The 24,142-nt window shown below is 36.5% G+C and overlaps 1 long non-coding RNA gene across 1 annotated transcript in view; it reads right to left on the reverse strand.

Annotated features, from left to right (window-relative positions):
- The window catches only part of LOC127706863 (uncharacterized), a 34,714-nt gene extending 12,396 nt beyond the window's left edge, over positions 1-22,318 (reverse strand). Inside the window, exon 1 of the long non-coding RNA XR_007984596.1 lies at positions 22,026-22,318. This is a non-coding gene — a long non-coding RNA (uncharacterized LOC127706863). The remainder of the gene's footprint in view (positions 1-22,025) is intronic.
- Between the last annotated feature and the right edge of the window lie 1,824 nt (positions 22,319-24,142).

Raw genomic sequence — 24,142 nt, forward strand, 5'->3', positions numbered from 1 at the left:
GTAAGGGCTTAACAGCCAGTCAATGCCGTTAAAAACTACGAAGATGTACATGTAGCTTACTTGTTGCTTAATTGAATAAAGATGTTTGTATTTACTCTCCAGTGTTTTTCTTTGTTTTAAGCCTTCGTTGGTCAACACGATAACAAAAATGTTGAAAAAGATATCAATGGGTATTAAATATTGGCATAGGGTTGAAAAGTCTATAACTACAGATAGGAAAATGATTGATTCTGTGAAAGTAACTAACAGATAATTTTATCTTTATGGGCCAACTCGTCCGCCATAGTGACGTTATACACCAAGAAGGTTAACTTCACTTCCATAGGGTTTGCATTGTAAATATTGCGCCAGAATCGGTAATTTGATATCAATGGATACTAGATATTGGCATAGGGTTAAAAAGTCTATAGCTACAGATAAGAAAATGATTGATTCTGTGAAAGTAACTTACAGATAATTTTATCTTTATGGGGCAACTCGTCCGCCATAATGACTTTATACACCAAGGAGGTTTACTTCACTCCCATAGGGTTTGCATTGTAAATATTGCGCCAGAATCGGTTATTTGGTTACTACTACACCTACAACTACTACATCAACTTGTTGCTGGTGTACTTTGTTACGGCTTTGGTACCTGAACCTACGGTGTGCTTGACCATTTTCTCCGGTTAAGAGCAGACCTACTGCAGTCTGGATCTCCCGAGAAGTGATGATAGACCTCTTGTCAAATTGGTGGAGACGGGAAGCTTTTGTGGCGATTCTCTCATGGATATCGTTCGCAAAACATTTTATGATAGACATGGCATTTGAGGACACACCAGTGTTTGTTATATATGTTTTAACTATTTGTACTTTTTGTATTATAAGAGTACAAGCATATAAGCTTAATATTAAGCCTTCGTTGGTCAACACGATACAAAAAATGTTGAAAAAGATATCAATGGGTACTTAATATTGGCATAGGGTTGAAAAGGATATAGCTACAGATAAGAAAATGATTGATTCTCTGTAAGTAACTTACAGATAATTTTATCTTTATGGGGCAACTCGTCCGCCATAATGACTTTATACACCAAGGAGGTTAACTTCACTCCCATAGGGTTTACATTGTAAATATAGCGCCAGAATCGGTAATTTGGTAACTAACTACTACTTTAATTGAATAAAGATGTTTGTATTTCCTCTCTAGTGTTTTTCTTTGTTTGTAAGCCTTCGTTGGTCAACACGATAACTAAAATGTTGAAAAAGATATCAATGGGTACTAAATATTGGCATAGGGTTGAAAAGTCTATAGCTACAGATAGAAAAATGATTGATTCTGTGAAGGTAACTTACAGATAATTTTATCTTTATGGGGCAACTCGTCCGCCATAATGACTTTATACACCAAGGAGGTTAACTTCACTCCCATAGGGTTTGCATTGTAAATATTGCGCCAGAATTGGTAATTTGGTAATTACTACTTTAATTGAATAAAGATGTTTGTATTTACTCTCCAGTGTTTTTCTTTGTTTTAAGCCTTCGTTGGTCAACACGATAACTAAAATGTTGAAAAAGATATCAATGGGTACTAAATATTGGCATAGGGTTGAAAAGTCTATAGCTACAGATAAGAAAATGATTGATTCTGTGAAAGTAACTTACAGATAAGGTTAATTTCACTCCCATAGGGTTTTATTGTAGATATTGCGCCAGAATCGGTAATTTGGTAACTACTATATTGGCATATGGTTGAAAAGTCTATAGCTACAGATAAAAAAAATGATTGATTCTGTGAAAGTAACTTACAGATAATTTTATCTTTGTGGGGCAACTCGTCCGCCATAGTGACATTATACACCAAGGAGGTTAACTTCACTTCCATAGGGTTTGCATTGTAAATATTGCACCAGAACTACTACACCTACAACTACTACATTAACTTGTTGCTGGTGTACTTTTTTACGGCTTTTGTACCTTAACCTACGGTGTGCTTGACCATTTTTCTCCGGTTAAGAGCAGACATACTGCAGTCTGGATCTCCCGAGAAGTGATGATAGACCTCTTGTCAAATTGGTGGAGACGGGAAGCTTTTGTGGCGATTCTCTCATGGATATCGTTGACAAAATATTTTATGATAGACATGGCATTTGAGGACACCAGTGTTTGTTATATATGTCTTAACTATTTGTACTTTTTGTATTATTAGAGTACAAGCATATAAGCATATATATTGCGATTTCGTGGCAGTCAGTTTTGATTGCGGACAAAGGTAGATAGGATTTGCTATAAAGAGTTTATACAACATGGATAACGAAACAAACGAATCAATGTGTATGTCTTGCTCGTCTGGTACATGCACTTATATGATAAAGTATACTGACTGTCCTATCTGTCTAGAAACCATTCACGAAACAATGAGACGGGAGACAGTTAACAACACACACGATATCACCATAAATATAAATTGCTGTCATGGTGTGCATTCAGCCTGTTTGAGAAACTGCCGGGAGAGACTTGATGTGTGCCCACTCTGCAGAACAGAATGGATAAGTGTCGATGAAGTTTAAAACCCAGCCAGCTAGTTCTAGATTTTCAATTAAAGGGTCTTCTTGGCGTGTATACGACATCTACAACGACTACGTTTACTGGTTCATCCCATCACGTCTCAGTCCTTACAGCCGAACGAACGTGTTGGATCAGCCCCTGGTGACGAACCCAATCTATCTACGTAAAACCGAACTGGCTAGTTTTTTTCATCTTGACAACAACAGAATTTTAATGCTCACCACATGCGTTAGGACATCGAGCCTACCGTGTGAGGGCTTAACAGCCAGTCAATGTCGTTAAAAACCACGAAGAAGAACATTTAGCTAACTTGTTGCTTAATTGAATAAAGATGTTTGTATTTACTCTCCAGTGTTTTTATTTGTTTTAAGCCTTCGTTGATGAACACGATAACAAAAATGTTGAAAAAAATATCAATGGGTACTAGATGTTGGCATACGGTTGAAAAGTCTATAGCTACAGATAAGAAAATGATTGATTCTGTGAAAGTAACTTACAGATAATTTTATCTTTATGGGGCAACTCGTCCGCCATAATGACTTTATACACCAAGGAGGTTAACTTCACTCCCATAGGGTTTTTATTGTAAATATTGCGCCAGAATTGGTAATTTGGTAACTGCTATATTTGCATATGGTTGAAAAGTCTATAGCTACAGATAAAAAATGATTGATTCTGTGAAAGTAACTTACAGATAATTTTATCTTTATGGGACAACTCGTCCGCCATAATGACTTTATACACCTAGGAGGTTAACTTCACTTCCATAGGGTTTGCATTGTAAATATTGCGCCAGACTCGGTAATTTGGTAACTACTAAATAAAAACCACGAAGGAGTACATTTAGCTAACTTGTTGCTTAATTGAATAAAGATGTTTGTATTTACTCTCCATTGTTTTTCTTTGTTTTAAGCCTTCGTTGATCGACACGATAACAAAAATGTTGAAAAAAATATCAATGGGTACTAAATATTGGCATAGGGTTGAAAAGGATATAGCTACAGATAAGAAAATGATTGATTCTGTGAAAGTAACTTACAGATAGTTTTATCTTTATGGGGCAACTCGTCCGCCATAATGACTTTATACACCAAGGAGGTTAACTTCACTCCCATAGGGTTTGCATTATAAATATTGCGCCAGAATCGGAACTACTACGGTTAATTTCACTGCCATAGGGATTTTATTGTAGATATTGCGCCAGAATCGGTAATTTGGTAACAACGGTAAGTACTATATTGGCATATGGTTGAAAAGTCTATAGCTACAGATAAAAAAATGATTGATTCTGTGAAAGTAACTTACAGATAATTTTATCTTTGGGGGGCAACTCGTCCGCCATAGTGACTTTATACACCAAGGAGGTTAACTTCACTTCCATAGGGTTTGCATTGTAAATATTGCGCCAGAATCGGTAATTTGGTAACTACTACTTTAATTGAATAAAGATGTTTGTATTTACTCTTCAGTGTTTTTCTTTGTTTGTAAGCCTTCGTTGGTCAACACGATAACAAAAATGTTGAAAAAGATATCAATGGGTACTAAATATTGGCATAGGGTTGAAAAGTCTATAGCTACAGATAAGAAAATGATTGATTCTGTGAAAGTAACTTACAGATAAGGTTAATTTCACTCCCATAGGGATTTTATTGTAAATATTGCGCCAGAATCGGTAATTTGGTAACTACTAACTACTACGGTTAATTTCACTCCCATAGGGATTTTATTGTAAATTTTGCGCCAGAATCGGTAATTTGGTAACTACTACTATATTGGCATATGGTTGAAAAGTCTATAGCTACAGATAAAAAAATGATTGATTCTGTGAAAGTAACTTACAGATAATTTTATCTTTGGGGGGCAACTCGTCCGCTATAGTGACTTTATACACCAAGGAGGTTAACTTCACTTCCATAGGGTTCGCATTGTAAATATTGCGCCAGAATCGGTTATTTAGTAACTACTGACTTTTTACACCAAGGAGGTTAACTTCACTTCCATAGGGTTTGCATTGTAAATATTGCGCCAGAATCGGTTATTTGGTAACTACTGCACCTACAACTACTACATTAACTTGTTGCTGGTGTACTTTGTTACGGCTTTGCTACCTACACCTACGGTGTGCTTGACCATTTTCTCCGGTTAAGATCAGACCTACTGCAGTCTGGATCTCCCGAGAAGTGATGATAGACCTCTAGTCAAATTGGTGGAGATAGGAAGCTTTTGTGGCGATTCTCTCATGGATATCGTTGACAAAATATTGTATGATAGACATGGCATTTGAGGACACACCAGTGTTTGTTATATATGTTTTAACTATTTGAACTTTTTGTATTATTAGAGTACAAGCATATGAGCATATATATTGCGATTTCGTGGCAGTCACTTTTAATTTGCGGACGAAGGTGGAGTGGATTTACTATAAAGAGTTTATACAACATGGATAACGAAACAAACGAATCAATGTGTATGTCTTGCTCGTCTGGTACATGCACTAACATGATAAAGAATACTGAGTGTCCTATCCGTCTAGAAACCATTCACGAAACAATGAGGCGGGAGACAGTTAACAACACACAGAATATCACCATCAATATAAATTGCTGTCATGGTGTGCATTCAGCCTGTTTGAGAAACTGCCGGGAGAGACTTGATGTGTGCCCACTCTGCAGAACAGAATGGATAAGTGTCGATGAAGTTTAAAACCCAGCCAGCTAGTTTTCTGGATTTCCAAGTAAAGGGTCTTCTTGGCGTGTTTACGACATCTACAACTACTACGTTTACTGGTTCATCCCATCACGTCTCAGTCCTTACAGCCGAACGAACGTGTTGGATCAGCCCCTGGTGACGAACCTAATCTATCTACGTAAAACCGAACTTGCTAGTTTTTTTCATCTTGACAACAACAGAATTTTAATGCTCACCACATGCGTTAGGACATCGAGCCTACCGTGTGAGGGCTATACAGCCAGTCAATGTCGTTAAAAACCACGAAGAAGAACATGTAGCTAACTTGTTGCTTAATTGAATAAAGATGTTTGTATTTACTCTCCAGTGTTTTCTTTGTTTTAAGCCTTCGTTGGTCAAAACGATAACAAAAATGTTGAAAAAGATATCAATGGGTACTAAATATTGGCATACGGTTGAAAAGTCTATAGCTACAGATAAGAAAATGATTGATTCTGTGAAAGTAACTTACAGATAATTTTATCTTTATGGGGCAACTCGTCCGCCATAATGACTTTATACACCAAGGAGGTTAACTTCACTCCCATAGGGTTTGCATTGTAAATATTGCGCCAGAATCGGTAATTTGGTAACTACTACTTTAATTGAATAAAGATGTTTGTATTTACTCTGCAGTGTTTTTCTTTGTTTATAAGCCTTCGTTGGTCAACACGATAACAAATATGTTGAAAAAGATATCAATGGGTACTAAATATTGGCATAGGGTTGAAAAGTCTATAGCTACAGATAAGAAAATGATTGATTCTGTGAAAGTAATTTACAGATAAGGTTAATTTCACTGCCATAGGGTTTTTATTGTAAATGTTGCGCCAGAATCGGTAATTTGGTAACTGGAAACTACTATATTGGCATATGGTTGAAAAGCCTATAACTACAGATAAAAAAAATGATTGATTCTGTGAAAGTTGCAGATAATTTTTTCTTTGTGGGACAACTCGTCCGCCATAGTGACTTTATACACCAAGGAGGTTAACTTCACTTCCATAGGGTTTGCATTGTAAATATTGCGCTAGAATCGGTTATTTGGTAACTACTACTACACCTACAACTACTACATTAACTTGTTGCTGGTGTACTTTGTTACGGCTTTGGTACCTGAACCTACGGTGTGCTTGACCATTTTCTCCGGTTAAGAGCAGACCTACTGCAGTCTGGATCTCCCGAGAAGTGATGATAGACCTCTTGTCAGATTGGTGGAGACATGAAGCTTTTGTGGCGATTCTCTCATGGATATCGTTGACAAAATATTGTATGATAGACATGGCATTTGAGGACACACCAGTGTTTGTTATATATGTTTTAACTATTTGAACTCTTTGTATTATTAGAGTACAAGCATATGAGCATATATATTGCGATTTCGTGGCAGTCACTTTTAATTTGCGGACGAAAGTGGATAGGATTTGCTATAAAGAGTTTATACAACATGGATAACGAAACAAACGAATCAATGTGTATGTCTTGCTCGTCTGGTACATGCACTAACATGATAAAGAATACTGAGTGTCCTATCTGTCTAGAAACCATTCACGAAACAATGAGGCGGAAGACAGCTAACAACACACAGGATATCACCATCAATATAAATTGCTATCATGGTGTGCATTCAGCCTGTTTGAGAAACTGCCGGGAGAGACTTGATGTGTGCCCACTCTGCAGAACAGAATGGATAAGTGTCGATGAAGTTTAAAACCCAGCCAGCTAGTTTTCTGGATTTCCAAGTAAAGGGTCTTCTTGGCGTGTATACGACATCTACAACTACTTCGTTTACTGGTTCATCCCATCACGTCTCAATCCTTACAGCCGAACGAACGTGTTGGATCAGCCCCTGGTGACGAACCTAATCTATCTACGTAAAACCGAACTGGCTAGTTGTTTTCATCTTGACAACAACAGAATTTTAATGCTCACCACATGCGTTTGGACATCAAGCCTACCGTGTGAGGGCTTAACAGCCAGTCAATGTCGTTAAAAACCACGAAGAAGAACATTTAGCTAACTTGTTGCTTAATTGAATAAAGATGTTTGTATTTACTCTCCAGTGTTTTTATTTGTTTTAAGCCTTCGTTGATGAACACGATAACAAAAATGTTGAAAAAAATATCAATGGGTACTAGATGTTGGCATACGGTTGAAAAGTCTATAGCTACAGATAAGAAAATGATTGATTCTGTGAAAGTAACTTACAGATAATTTTATCTTTATGGGGCAACTCGTCCGCCATAATGACTTTATACACCAAGGAGGTTAACTTCACTCCCATAGGGTTTTTATTGTAAATATTGCGCCAGAATTGGTAATTTGGTAACTGCTATATTTGCATATGGTTGAAAAGTCTATAGCTACAGATAAAAAATGATTGATTCTGTGAAAGTAACTTACAGATAATTTTATCTTTATGGGACAACTCGTCCGCCATAATGACTTTATACACCTAGGAGGTTAACTTCACTTCCATAGGGTTTGCATTGTAAATACAGGTTAACTTCACTTCCATAGGGTTTGCATTGTAAATATTGCGCCAGACTCGGTAATTTGGTAACTACTAAATAAAAACCACGAAGGAGTACATATAGCTAACTTGTTGCTTAATTGAATAAAGATGTTTGTATTTACTCTCCAGTGTTTTCTTTGTTTTCAGCCTTCGTTGGTCAACACGATAACAAAAATGTTGAAAAAGATATCAATGGGTACTAAATATTGGCATACGGTTGAAAAGTCTATAGCTACAGATAAGAAAATGATTGATTCTGTGAAAGTAAATTACAGATAATTTTATCTTTATGGGGCAACTCGTCCGCCATAATGACTTTATACACCAAGGAGGTTAACTTCACTCCCATAGGGTTTGCATTGTAAATATTGCGCCAGAATCGGTCATTTGGTAACTACTATTTACTCTCCAGTGTTTTCTTTGTTTTCAGCCTTCGTTTGTCAACACGATAACAAAAATGTTGAAAAAGATATCAATGGGTACTAAATATTGGCATACGGTTGAAAAGTCTATAGCTACAGATAAGAAAATGATTGATTCTGTGAAAGTAATTTACAGATAAGGTTAATTTCACTCCCATAGGGTTTTTATTGTAAATATTGCGCCAGAATCGGTAATTTGGTAACTACTATATTGGCATATGGTTGAAAAGTCTATAGCTACAGATAAAAAAAATGATTGATTCTGTGAAAGTAACGTACAGATAATTTTATCTTTGTGGGGCAACTCGTCCGCCATAGTGACTTTATACACCAAGGAGGTTAACTTCACTTCCATAGGGTTTGCATTGTAAATATTGCGCCAGAATCGGTTATTTGGTAACTACTACAACTACAACTACTACATTAACTTGTTGCTGTTGTACTTTGTTACGGCTTTGGTACCTGAACCTACGGTGTGCTTGACCATTTTCGCCGGTTAAGAGCAGACCTACTGCAGTCTGGATCTCCCGAGAAGTGATGATAGACCTCTTGTCAAATTGGTGGAGACAGGAAGCTTTTGTGGCGATTCTCTCATGGATATCGTTGACAAAATATTTTATGATAGACATGGCATTTGAGGACACACCAGTGTTTGTTATATATGTTTTAACTATTTGTACTTTTTGTATTATTAGAGTACAAGTATATGAGCATATATATTGCGATTTCGTGGCAGTCACTTTTAATTTGCGGACGAAGGTGGAGTGGATTTACTATAAAGAGTTTATACAACATGGATAACGAAACAAACGAATCAATGTGTATGTCTTGCTCGTCTGGTACATGCACTAACATGATAAAGAATACTGAGTGTCCTATCTGTCTAGAAACCATTCACGAAACAATGAGACGGGAGACAGTTAACAACACACATGATATCACCATCAATATAAATTGCTGTCATGGTGTGCATTCAGCCTGTTTGAGAAACTGCCGGGAGAGACTTGATGTGTGCCCACTCTGCAGAACAGAATGGATAAGTGTCGATGAAGTTTAAAATCCAGCCAGCTAGTTTTCTGGATTTCCAAGTAAAGGGTCTTCTTGGCGTGTATACGACATCTACAACTACTACGTTTACTGGTTCATCCCATCACGTCTCAGTCCTTACAGCCGAACGAACGTGCTGGATCAGCCCCTGGTGACGTACCCAATCTATCTACGTAAAACCGAACTGGCTAGTTTTTTTCATCTTGACAACAACAGAATTTAATGCTCACCACATGCGTTAGGACATCAAGCCTACCGTGTGAGGGCTTAACAGTCAGTCAATGTCGTTAAAAACCACGAAGAAGTACATGTAGCTAGTTTGTTGCTTAATTGAATAAAGATGTTTGTATTTACTCTCCAGTGTTTTTCTTTGTTTTAAGCCTTCGTTGGTCAACACGATAACAAAAATGTTGAAAAAGATCGTCCGCCATAATGATTTTATACACCAAGGAGGTCAACTTCACTCCCATATGGTTTGCATTGTAAATATTGTGCCAGAATAACTACTACTTTAATTGAATAAAGATGTTTGTAATTACTCTCCAGTGTTTTTCTTTGTTTGTAAGCCTTCGTTGGTCAACACGATAACAAAAATGTTGAAAAAGATATCAATGGGTACTAAATATTGGAATAGGGTTGAAAAGTCTATAGCTACAGATAAGAAAATGATTGATTCTGTGAAAGTAACTTACAGATAATTTTATCTTTGTGGGGCAACTCGTCTGCCATAGTGACTTTATACACCAAGGAGGTTAACTTCACTTCCATAGGGTTTGCATTGTAAATATTGCACCAGAACTACTACACCTACAACTACTACATTAACTTGTTGCTGGTGTACTTTGTTACGGCTTTGGTACCTGAACCTACGGTGTGCTTGACCATTTTCTCCGGTTAAGAGCAGACCTACTGCAGTCTGGATCTCCCGAGAAGTAATGATAGACCTCTTGTCAAATTGGTGGAGACATGAAGCTTTTGTGGCGATTCTCTCATGGATATCGTTGACAAAATATTGTATGATAGACATGGCATTTGAGGACACACCAGTGTTTGTTATATATGTTTTAACTATTTGAACTCTTTGTATTATTAGAGTACAAGCATATGAGCATATATATTGCGATTTCGTGGCGGTCACTTTTAATTTGCGGACGAAAGTGGATAGGATTTGCTATAAAGAGTTTATACAACATGGATAACGAAACAAACGAATCAATGTGTATGTCTTGCTCGTCTGGTACATGCACTAACATGATAAAGAATACTGAGTGTCCTATCTGTCTAGAAACCATTCACGAAACAATGAGGCGGAAGACAGCTAACAACACACAGGATATCACCATCAATATAAATTGCTATCATGGTGTGCATTCAGCCTGTTTGAGAAACTGCCGGGAGAGACTTGATGTGTGCCCACTCTGCAGAACAGAATGGATAAGTGTCGATGAAGTTTAAAACCCAGCCAGCTAGTTTTCTGGATTTCCAAGTAAAGGGTCTTCTTGGCGTGTATACGACATCTACAACTACTTCGTTTACTGGTTCATCCCATCACGTCTCAATCCTTACAGCCGAACGATCGTGTTGGATCAGCCCCTGGTGACGAACCTAATCTATCTACGTAAAACCGAACTGGCTAGTTGTTTTCATCTTGACAACAACAGAATTTTAATACTCACCACATGCGTTTGGACATCAAGCCTACCGTGTGAGGGCTTAACAGCCAGTCAATGTCGTTAAAAACCACGAAGAAGAACATTTAGCTAACTTGTTGCTTAATTGAATAAAGATGTTTGTATTTACTCTCTAGTGTTTTTATTTGTTTTAAGCCTTCGTTGATCAACACGATAACAAAAATGTTGAAAAAAATATCAATGGGTACTAGATATTGGCATACGGTTGAAAAGTCTATAGCTACAGATAAGAAAATGATTGATTCTGTGAAAGTAACTTACAGATAATTTTATCTTTATGGGGCAACTCGTCCGCCATAATGACTTTATACACCAAGGAGGTTAACTTCACTCCCATAGGGTTTTTATTGTAAATATTGCGCCAGAATTGGTAATTTGGTAACTGCTATATTGGCACATGGTTGAAAAGTCTATAGCTACAGATAAAAAATGATTGATTCTGTGAAAGTAACGTGCAGATAATTTTATCTTTATGGGACAACTCGTCCGCCATAATGACATCATACACCTAGGAGGTTAACTTCACTTCCATAGGGTTTGCATTGTAAATATTGCGCCAGACTCGGTAATTTGGTAACTACTAAATAAAAACCACGAAGGAGTACATATAGCTAACTTGTTGCTTAATTGAATAAAGATGTTTGTATTTACTCTCCAGTGTTTTCTTTGTTTTCAGCCTTCGTTGGTCAACACGATAACAAAAATGTTGAAAAAGATATCAATGGGTACTAAATATTGGCATACGGTTGAAAAGTCTATAGCTACAGATAAGAAAATGATTGATTCTTTGAAAGTAAATTACAGATAATTTTATCTTTATGGGACAACTCGTCCGCCATAATGACTTTATACACCAAGGAGGTTAACTTCACTCCCATAGGGTTTGCATTGTAAATATTGCGCCAGAATCGGTAATTTGGTAACTACTATTTACTCTCCAGTGTTTTCTTTGTTTTCAGCCTTCGTTGGTCAACACGATAACAAAAATGTTGAAAAAGATATCAATGGGTACTAAATATTGGCATACGGTTGAAAAGTCTATAGCTACAGATAAGAAAATGATTGATTCTGTGAAAGTAATTTACAGATAAGGTTAATTTCACTCCCATAGGGTTTTTATTGTAAATATTGCGCCAGAATCGGTAATTTGGTAACTACTATATTGGCATATGGTTGAAAAGTCTATAGCTACAGATAAAAAAAATGATTGATTCTGTGAAAGTAACGTACAGATAATTTTATCTTTATGGGGCAACTCGTCCGCCATAATGACTTTATACACCAAGGAGGTTAACTTCACTCCCATAGAGTTTGCATTGTAAATATTGCGCCAGAATCGGTAATTTATACACCAAGGAGGTTAACTTCACTCCCATAGAGTTTGCATTGTAAATATTGCGCCAGAATCGGTAATTTGGTAACTACTACTATATTGGTATATGGTTGAAAAGTCTATAGCTACAGATAGAAAAATGATTGATTCTGTGAAAGTAACTTACAGATAATTTTATCTTTGTTGGGCAACTCGTCTGCAATAGTGACTTTATACACCAAGGCGGTTAATTTCATTTCCATAGGGTTTGCATTGTAAATATTGCGCCAGAATTGGTTATTTGGTTATATTGGCATAGGGTTGAAAAGTCTATAGCTACAGATAAGAAAATGATTGATTCTGTTAAAGTAACTTACAGATAATTTTATCTTTATGGGGCAACTCGTCCGCCATAATGACTTTATACACCAAGGAGATTAACTTCACTCCCATAGGGTTTGCATTGTAAATATTGCGCCAGAATCGGTAATTTGGTAACTACTACTATATTGGCATATGGTTGAAAAGTCTATAGCTACAGATAAAAAAATGATTGATTCTGTGAAAGTAACTTACAGATAATTTTATCTTTGGGGGGCAACTCGTCCGCTATAGTGACTTTATACACCAAGGAGGTTAACTTCACTTCCATAGGGTTCGCATTGTAAATATTGCGCCAGAATCGGTTATTTAGTAACTACTGACTTTTTACACCAAGGAGGTTAACTTCACTTCCATAGGGTTTGCATTGTAAATATTGCGCCAGAATCGGTTATTTGGTAACTACTGCACCTACAGCTACTACATTAACTTGTTGCTGGTGTACTTTGTTACGGCTTTGGTACCTACACCTACGGTGTGCTTGACCATTTTCTCCGGTTAAGAGCAGACCTACTGCAGTCTGGATCTCCCGAGAAGTGATGATAGACCTCTTGTCAAATTGGTGAAGACAGGAAGCTTTTGTGGCGATTCTCTCATGGATATCGTTGACAAATTATTGTATGATAGACATGGCATTTGAGGACACACCAGTGTTTGTTATATATGTTTTAACTATTTGAACTCTTTGTATTATTAGAGTACAAGCATATGAGCATATATATTGCGATTTCGTGGCAGTCACTTTTAATTTGCGGACGAAAGTGGATAGGATTTGCTATAAAGAGTTTATACAACATGGATAACGAAACAAACGAATCAATGTGTATGTCTTGCTCGTCTGGTACATGCACTAACATGATAAAGAATACTGAGTGTCCTATCTGTCTAGAAACCATTCACGAAACAATGAGGCGGAAGACAGCTAACAACACACAGGATATCACCATCAATATAAATTGCTATCATGGTGTGCATTCAGCCTGTTTGAGAAACTGCCAGGAGAGACTTGATGTGTGCCCACTCTGCAGAACAGAATGGATAAGTGTCGATGAAGTTTAAAACCCAGCCAGCTAGTTTTCTGGATTTCCAAGTAAAGGGTCTTCTTGGCGTGTATACGACATCTACAACTACTTCGTTTACTGGTTCATCCCATCACGTCTCAATCCTTACAGCCGAACGATCGTGTTGGATCAGCCCCTGGTGACGAACCTAATCTATCTACGTAAAACCGAACTGGCTAGTTGTTTTCATCTTGACAACAACAGAATTTTAATGCTCACCACATGCGTTTGGACATCAAGCCTACCGTGTGAGGGCTTAACAGCCAGTCAATGTCGTTAAAAACCACGAAGAAGAACATTTAGCTAACTTGTTGCTTAATTGAATAAAGATGTTTGTATTTACTCTCCAGTGTTTTTATTTGTTTTAAGCCTTCGTTGATCAACACGATAACAAAAATGTTGAAAAAAATATCAATGGGTACTAGATATTGGCATACGGTTGAAAAGTCTATAGCTACAGATAAGAAAATGATTGATTCTGCGAAAGTAACTTACAGATAATTTTATCTTTATGGGGCAACTCGTCCGCCATAATGACTTTATACACCAAAGAGGTTAACTTCACTCCCATAGGGTTTTATTGTAAATATTGCGCCAGAATTGGTAATTTGGTAACTGCTATATTGGCATATGGTTGAAAAGTCTATAGCTACAGATAAAAAATGATTGATTCTGTGAAAGTAACTTACAGATAATTTTATCTTTATGGGACAACTCGTCCGCCATAATGACTTTATACACCTAGGAGGTTAACTTCACTTCCATAGGGTTTAGTTGTAAATATTGCGCCAGACTCGGTAATTTGGTAACTACTAAATAAAAACCACGAAGGAGTACATATAGCTAACTTGTTGCTTAATTGAATAAAGATGTTTGTATTTACTCTCCAGTGTTTTCTTTGTTTTCAGCCTTCGTTGGTCAACACGATAACAAAAATGTTGAAAAAGATATCAATGGGTACTAAATATTGGCATACGGTTGAAAAGTCTATAGCTACAGATAAGAAAATGATTGATTCTGTGAAAGTAAATTACAGATAATTTTATCTTTATGGGGCAACTCGTCCGCCATAATGACTTTATACACCAAGGAGGTTAACTTCACTCCCATAGGGTTTGCATTGTAAATATTGCGCCAGAATCGGTAATTTGGTAACTACTACTATTTACTCTCCAGTGTTTTCTTTGTTTTCAGCCTTCGTTGGTCAACACGATAACAAAAATGTTGAAAAAGATATCAATGGGTACTAAATATTGGCATGCGGTTGAAAAGTCTATAGCTACAGATAAGAAAATGATTGATTCTGTGAAAGTAATTTACAGATAAGGTTAATTTCACTCCCATAGGGTTTTTATTGTAAATATTGCGCCAGAATCGGTAATTTGGTAACTGGAAACTACTATATTGGCATATGGTTAAAAAGTCTATAGCTACAGATAAAAAAATGATTGATTCTGTGAAAGTAACTTACAGATAATTTTATCTTTGGGGGGCAACTCGTCCGCCATAGTGACTTTATACACCAAGGAGGTTAACTTCACTTCCATAGGGTTTGCATTGTAAATATTGCGCCAGAATCGGTTATTTAGTAACTACTGACTTTTTACACCAAGGAGGTTAACTTCACTTCCATAGGGTTTGCATTGTAAATATTGCGCCAGAATCGGTTATTTGGTAACTACTGCATCTACAACTACTACATTAACTTGTTGCTTGTGTACTTTGTAACGGCTTTGGTACCTACACCTACGGTGTGCTTGACCATTTTCTCCGGTTAAGAGCAGACCTACTGCAGTCTGGATCTCCCGAGAAGTGATGATAGACCTCTAGTCAAATTGGTGGAGATAGGAAGCTTTTGTGGCGATTCTCTCATGGATATCGTTGACAAAATATTGTATGATAGACATGTCATTTGAGGACACACCAGTGTTTGTTATATATGTTTTAACTATTTGAACTTTTTGTATTATTAGAGTACAAGCATATGAGCATATATATTGCGATTTCGTGGCAGTCACTTTTAATTTGCGGACGAAGGTGGAGTGGATTTACTATAAAGAGTTCATACAACATGGATAACGAAACAAACGAATCAATGTGTATGTCTTGCTCGTCTGGTACATGCACTAACATGATAAAGAATACTGAGTGTCCTATCTGTGTAGAAACCATTCACGAAACAATGAGGCGGGAGACAGTTAACAACACACAGAATATCACCATCAATATAAATTGCTGTCATGGTGTGCATTCAGCCTGTTTGAGAAACTGCCGGGAGAGACTTGATGTGTGCCCACTCTGCAGAACAGAATGGATAAGTGTCGATGAAGTTTAAAACCCAGCCAGCTAGTTTTCTGGATTTCCAAGTAAAGGGCCTTCTTGGCGTGTTTACGACATCTACAACTACTACGTTTACTGGTTCATCCCATCACGCCTCAGTCCTTACAGCCGAACGAACGTGTTGGATCAGCCCCTGGTGATGAACCCAATCTATCTACGTAAAACCGAACTTGCTAGTTTTTTTCATCTTGACAACAACAGAATTTTAATGCTCACCACATGCGTTAGGACATCAAGCCTACCGTGTGAGGGCTTAACAGCCAGTCAATGTCGTTAAAAACCACGAAGAAGAACATTTAGCTAACTTGTTGCTTAATTGAATAAAGATGTTTGTATTTACTCTCCAGTGTTTTTCTTTGTTTTAAGCCTTCGTTGATCAACACGATAACAAAAATGTTGAAAAAAATATCAATGGGTACTAAATATTGGCATACGGTTGAAAAGTCTATAGCTACAGATAAGAAAATGATTGATTCTGTGAAAGTAACTTACAGATAATTTTATCTTTATGGGGCAACTCGTCCGCCATAATGACTTTATACACCAAGGAGGTTAACTTCACTTCCATAGGGTTTGCATTGTAAATATTGCGCAAGAATCGGTTATTTGGTAACTACTAACTACTACGCCATAATGACTTTATACACCAAGGAGGTTAACTTCACTTCCATAGGGTTTGCATTGTAAATATTGCGCCAGAATCGGTAATTTGGTAACTACTACTTTAATTGAATAAAGATGTTTGTATTTACTCTCCAGTGTTTTTCTTTGTTTGTAAGCCTTCGTTTGTCAACACGATAACAAAAATGTTGAAAAAGATATCAATGTGTACTAAATATTGGCATAGGGTTGAAAAGTCTATAGCTTCAGATAAGAAAATGATTGATTCTGTGAAAGTAACTTAAAGATAATTTTATCTTTATGGGGCAGCTCATCCGCCATAATGACTTTATACATCAAGGAGGTGAACTTCACTCCCATAGGGTTTGCATTGTAAATATTGCGCCAGAATCGAACTTCTAAAATGATTGATTCTGTGAAAGTAACTTACAGATAATTTTATCTTTGTGGGGCAACTCGTCCGCCATAGTGACTTTATACACCAAGTAGTTAACTTCACTTCCACAGGGTTTGCATTGTAAATATTGCGGCAGAATCGGTAATTTGGTAACTACAACCACGCAGTAGTAGCTAACATGTTGCTTAATTGAATAAAGATATTTAGATTTACTCTTCAGTGTTTTTCTTTGTTTTAAGCCTTCGTTGGTCAACACGATAACAAAAAAATTGAAAAAGAATTCAATGGGTACTAAATATTGGCATACGGTTGAAAAGTCTATAGCTACAGTTAACAAAATGATTGATTCTGTGAAAGTAACTTACAGATAATTTCATCTTTGTGGGGCAACTCTTCCTCCATTATGACTTTATACACCAAGGAGGTTAACTTCACTCCCATAGGGTTTGCATTGTAAATATTGCGTCAGAATCGGTAATTTGTTGCTGGTGTACTTTGTTACGGCTTTGGTACCTTAACCTACGGTGTGCTTGACCGTTTTTCCGGGTAAAAGGAGATGTACTGCAGTCTGGATCTCTCTTGATCTTGACGACGACAACAACAGAATTTTAATGTTCACCACATGCCTTAGGACATCGATCCGACCGTGTGAGGGCTTAACAGCCAGTCAATGTCGTTATAAACCACGAAGTAGTAGCTTACTTGTTGCTTAATTGAATAAAGATATTTGTATTTACTCTTCAGTGTTTTTCTTTGTTTTAAGCCTTCGTTGGTCAACACGATAACAAAAATATTGAAAAAGAATTTAATGGGTACTAAATATTGGCATAGGGTTGAAAAGTCTATAGCTACAGTTAAAAAAATGATTGATTCTGTGAAAGTAACTTGCAGATAATTTTATCTTTGTGGAACAACACTTCCTCCATAATGACTTTATACACCAAGGAGGTTAACTTCACTCCCATAGGGTTTGCATTGTAAATATTGCGTCAGAATCGGTTATTTGGTAACTACTACACCTACAACTACTACATTAACTTGTTGCTGGTGTACTTTGTTACGGCTTAGGTACCTTAGCCTACGGTGTGCTTGACAGTTTTTTCGGGTAAGAGCAGACGAACTGCAGTCTGGATCTCCCGAGTAGTGATGATAGATCTCTTGTTAAATTGGGCGAGACGGGAAGCTTCTGTGGCGATTCTCTCAAGGATATCGTTGACAAAACTTTTTATGATAGACATGGCATTTGAGGATACACCAGTATTTGTTAAATTTATTTTAACTATTTGTACTTTTTTTATTATTAAAGTATTTCCCATAAGCATATATAACAGTACAGATTGCTATTTCGTGGCACGACCGTTTTAATTTGCGGACGCAGCTGGAGTGGATTTGCTCTAAAGAGTGTATACCACATGAATAACGAATCAACCGAATCAATGTGTATGTCTTGCTCTTCTGGTACATGTACTAACATGATAAAGAATACTGAGTGTCCTATCTGTCTAGAAACCATTCATGAAACAATGAGGCAGGCGACAGTTAACAACACAAAGGATATCACCATAAATATATATTGCTGTCATGGTGTGCATTCAGCCTGTTTGAGAAACTATCGGGAGGGACTTGATGTGTGCCCATACTGCAGAACAGAATGGCTAAGTGTCGATGAAGTTTAAAACCCGGCTAGCTAGTTTGCTGGATTTCCAAGTAACTGGTCTTGTTGGCGTGTATACAACATCTACAACTACTACGTTAACTGGTTCATCCCATCACGTCTCAGTACTTACAGCCGAACGGACGTGCTGGATTAGCTCCTGGTGACGAACCCAATATATCTACGTAAAACCGAAATGGCCGCCTTTTTCAACTTGACGACGACAACAACAGAATTTTAATGCTCACCACATGCCTTAAGACATCGAGCAGACCGTGTGAGTCAATGTCATTAAAAACCACGAAGTAGTAGCTAACTTGTTGCTTAATTGAATAAAGATATTTGTATTTACTCCAGTGTTTTTCTTTGTTTTAAGCCTTCGTTGGTCAACACGATAACAAAAATATTGAAAAAGAATTCAATGGGTACTAAATATTGGTATAGGGTTGAAATGTCTATAGCTACAGTTAAAAAACATGATTGATTCTGTGAAAGTAACTTACAGATAATTTTATCTTTGTTGGGCAACTCTTAATCTCTTGTTGAATTGAGCGAGACGGGAAGCTTTTGTGGCGATTTTCTCACAGATATTGTTGACAAAACTTTCATGATAGACATGGGATTTGAGGATTCACCAGTATTTGTAATTTTTATTTTAACTATTTATTATTTGGTATTTCCCATAAGCATATATTACAAGACAAAATACTATTTCGTGGCATTTAATTTTTATTTGAGGATGAAACTGGAGTGGATTTGCTATTAGGAATATACACAAAAATAGAGAACGAATCAACAGTATTGCAGATCAGAATGGATGAGTGTTGATGAAGTTTGCTGGATTTCCAAGTAACTGATGTTGTTGTCGTTTAAACATTATTTACAACTACTACCTTAACTTGTTTATTCCTTCACGTCTCATTCCTAACAGCCGAACGCAACGATAATGGTCCTAAATATGACGCGCAGATACTTTTTTCCTCGTTTAAGTCATGTACTACAAACCATACAGTTAAATATTGTTTGTTTAAGTTTTCCCCTTATAGAAGTCACCGCCCTTCGACGCCATGCATGCTTCAACTTTTATTATTTTTAACAAATGTAGATAAAAAATAATATTTATAGAGAGGGACGAATATATTCATTAAAACTAACAAAACAGAAAAATCGGAATTTGAAGGAAATTGCTTTGATGTGAAATAATGTTTATAGATATTGATTAAAGCAACAGCAAAATAGATAAGAATAAATGCATCGACGTCCTAATCACTTTCTTCGAGCACCCATCGTACAAATCTGGGTAGCCTGTTTGTACCTATTGCAGAGAGTTGCGAGCATAACTACCGCTCTCGTCATCCACAACGGGGTCACTCTACAAGTTATCGACTTAAACACTACGGAGAAGCTACTATGTGACATCCTTATGAGACATTATTCTCCCTTAATCTCATACAGTCGAGAAGAGTCACACAGTCACCATAGGTGCCGATGCTTCATAACTAATTGTTGATTTTTCTTATTTATTTAACAAGTTTTGAAATTAATCTACTCTAATAAATAAAAATTATGCTAACATTTACTTTTTCATATATAGGTCTTTAAAAAATAAAAAAGGAAAATATTTATAAAGAGGGACGAATATATTCATTAAAACTAACAAAACAGAAAAATCGGAATTTGGAGGAAATTGCTTTGATGTGAAATAAAGTTTATAGATATTAACTACAGCAACAACAAAAAAGGTTAGAATAAATGCACTGACGTCTTAATCGCTTTTTTGGAGAACCCATCGTACAAATCCGGGCAGCCTGTTTGTACCTATTGCAGAGACTTGCGAGCATAACTACCGCTCTCGTCATCCACAACGGGGTCACTCTCCAAGTCAACGACTAAAACGCTACAGAGAAGTTATTATGTGACATCCATATGAGACATTATTCTCCCTTAATCTCATACAGTCGGGAATAGTCACACAGTCACCATAGGTGCCGATGCTTCATAACCAATTGTTGATTTTTCTTATTTATTTAACAAGTTTTGAAATTAATCTACTCTAATAAATAAAAATTATACTAACATTTACTTTTTCATATATAAGTCTTTAAAAAAATAAAAAAGGAAAATATTTATAGAGAGGGACGAATATATTCATTAAAACTAACAAAACAGAAAAATCGGAATTTTAAGGAAATTGCTTTGATGTGAAATAAAGTTTATAGATATTAACTACAGCAACAACAAAAAAAGGTTAGAATAAATGCACTGACCTCTTAATCATTTTCTTGGAACACCCATCGTACAAATCTGGGCAGCCTGTTTGTACCTATTGCAGAGACTTGCGAGCATAACTACCGCTCTCGTCATCCACAACGGGGTCACTCTCCAAGTCAACGATTAAAACGCTACGGAGAAGCTACAATGTGACATCCATATGAGACATTATTCTCCCTTAATCTCATACAGTCGAGAAGAGTCACACAGTCACTATAGCTGCCGATGCTTCATATTCAAACGTTGTTTTTTGTTATTTATATAATAAGTTTTGAAATTAATCTACCCTTATAAATAAAAATTATGCTAACATTTACTTTTTCATATATAGGTCTTTAAAAATTAAAAAAGGAAAATATTTATAGAGAGGGACGAATATATTCATTAAAACTAACAAAACATAAAAATCGGAATTTGAAGGAAATTGCTCTGATGTGAAATAAAGTTTATAGATATTAACTACAGAAACAACAAAACAGGTTAGAATAAATGCACTGACGTCTTAATCACTTTCTTGGAGCACCCATCGTACAAATCTGGGCAGCATGTTTGTACCTAATGTAGAGACTTGCAAGCATAACTACCGCTCTCGTCATCCAAAACGGGGTCACTCTCCAAGTCAACGACTAAAACGCTACGGAGAAGCTACTATGTGACATCCATATGAGACATTATTCTCCCTTAATCTCATACAGTCGAGAAGAGTCACACAGTCACCATAGGTGCCGATGCTTCATAACCAAACGTTGCTTTTTGTTATTTATTTAACAAGTTTTGAAATTAATCTACTCTAATAAATAAAAATTATGCTAACATTTACTTGTTCATATATGAAGAAAATAAGTTATTCCCCTTTTAATTTGTAATGACGTCCTAATCACTGTCATTAAAGCACCCTTATTACAAGCTTTGGTAGCATACTTGCAACTATTGTGGAGACTAGCGAGCATAACTACCGCTCTCGTCTTTCACAACGGGGCCACTCTTCAATGCAGTGATTAAAACTCTACGGAGACGCTACATATCATTTTAGACCTACCTTTATGAGACCATGTTGAGCATGATAAAGGTCTGCAAACCAGGTTCTCATCCGGCATGCCGAGTATTCATCCATGTTTACATCAATCCATCCATGTTAACATAAGTTGATACCATGTATGGTTCTAAGATCCATGTTGACCTGATGATCTGCACTGCAAGCATAAGGTACTGCTATATCATTATATAATGACTGCTAAACGTTGAAAATTTGGGCAGCACATATCCTTGCTTCCTTCGTACACATCAGTTATGTTAAAACATTATGGCTAAATGTTGACGTGACGATCTGCATAAGAGGTTCATTCTCATGTTGATAACATCCTCTGGTCTGTTAAATCCATGATTTCTGAAATTGTTTGACACTGCTTCTTTCCAGGATATGTTACTGCGTCTATGCCTAAATCCAAAATGGTGAAAATCATTACGATTCACAAGTTATATAAGTCACATGGCTTTTACGACCAATCAAATCAATCGACCAATCAGAAGTATGACACGTTGGCCAAATGGTTACCACAAATCATAAGCTTCTCCCACATTCCAGAACAATCTGATGAAATCTTGTAGTAATTCCTTCATTAAAAATTTGAAACATTTTTTTCTCATTAATTCTAGATTAGTAAAATTTCCAGGTCTTTAAAAAACTAATGAAGGAATATTTTGGTTGAAAAAATAGGTAAATTAATGAAGAAAAGTATGTCAATGTTACACATTTCTTCATTAATTCTGGACTTTTGTAAAATTTTTAGGTCTTTAAAAAATTAAAAAAGGAAAAAAATTTTGAACTATCTTCTGGACATACATTACATCATACCATCATATCATATCAGACCATCCCATGCCCAGCTGATCAACCGGTCTCTGGAAACAGCCGTTGTGGAGATTGTAATACTTCAAACGTCAAGAAACCAAATCTTTCTACGCTAAACAAAAATAGCCGCCTTTTTCCATCTTGACGACAACAACAAAAATATGTTAATGCTCATCAAATGCCTCAGCGCAGCAAGCTGACCGTGCGAGGGCTTAACAGTCAGTTAAGGTCGTTACAACCCACTAACTAGTAGTTAACTTGTTGCCAAATTGAATAGAAATATTTGTATTTACTCTTCAGTTGGTCTTTTTAGACCTTTTCGTTGATCGTACTGTTAAGAAGGTGCTTCTGGTCGTATTCCGAAATGTAAAAATATACTGATCTGATAGTATATCGACATTTTCAAACTCTACAACAATATATTGTTCTTAATATGACGTGCAGATTCGTTTTCTCTCTTTTTAGTCATTTTATACACAAAATACAGTTTAATATTTATTGTTTAAGGTTTCCCCTATAGTATTCGACGCCATGCATGCTTCAACTTTGCTTTTTTTAACACATGTAGATAAAAAAAATATTGATAGAGAGTGACGAATATATTCATTAAAACTAACAAAACAGAAAAATCGGAATTTGAAGGAAATTGCTTTGATGTGAAATAAAGTTTATAGATATTAACTACAGCAACAACAAAAAAGGTTAGAATAAATGCACTGACGGCTTAATCACTTTCTTGGAGCACCCATCGTACAAATCTGGGCAGCCTGTTTGTACCTATTGCAGAGACTTCCGAGCATAACTACCGCTCTCGTCATCCACAACGGGGTCACTCTCCAAGTCAACGACTAAAACGCTACGGAGAAGCTACTATGTGACATCCATATGAGACATTATTCTTTCTTAATCTCATACAGTCGAGAAGAGTCACACGGTCACCATAGCTGCTGATGCTTCATAACCAAACGTTGCTTTTTGTTATTTATTTAACAAGTTTTGAAATTAATCTACTCTAATAAATAAAAATTATGCTAACATTTACTTGTTCATATATGAAGAAAATAAGTTATTCCCCTTTTAATTTGTAATGACGTCCTAATCACTGTCAATAAAGCATCCTTTTTACAAGCTTTGGTAGCATACTTGCAACTATTGTGGAGACTAGCGAGCATAATTACCGCTCTCGTCATTCACAACGGGGCCACTCTTCAATGCAGTGATTAAAACGCTACGACGAAGCTACATATCATTTTAGACCTACCCTTATGAGACCATGTTGAGCATGATAAAGGTCTGCAAACCAG

The sequence above is a fragment of the Mytilus californianus genome, unplaced genomic scaffold (genome assembly GCF_021869535.1).
Source record: "Mytilus californianus isolate M0D057914Y unplaced genomic scaffold, xbMytCali1.0.p SCAF_6, whole genome shotgun sequence".
In the NCBI taxonomy this organism is placed as follows: domain Eukaryota; kingdom Metazoa; phylum Mollusca; class Bivalvia; order Mytilida; family Mytilidae; genus Mytilus; species Mytilus californianus.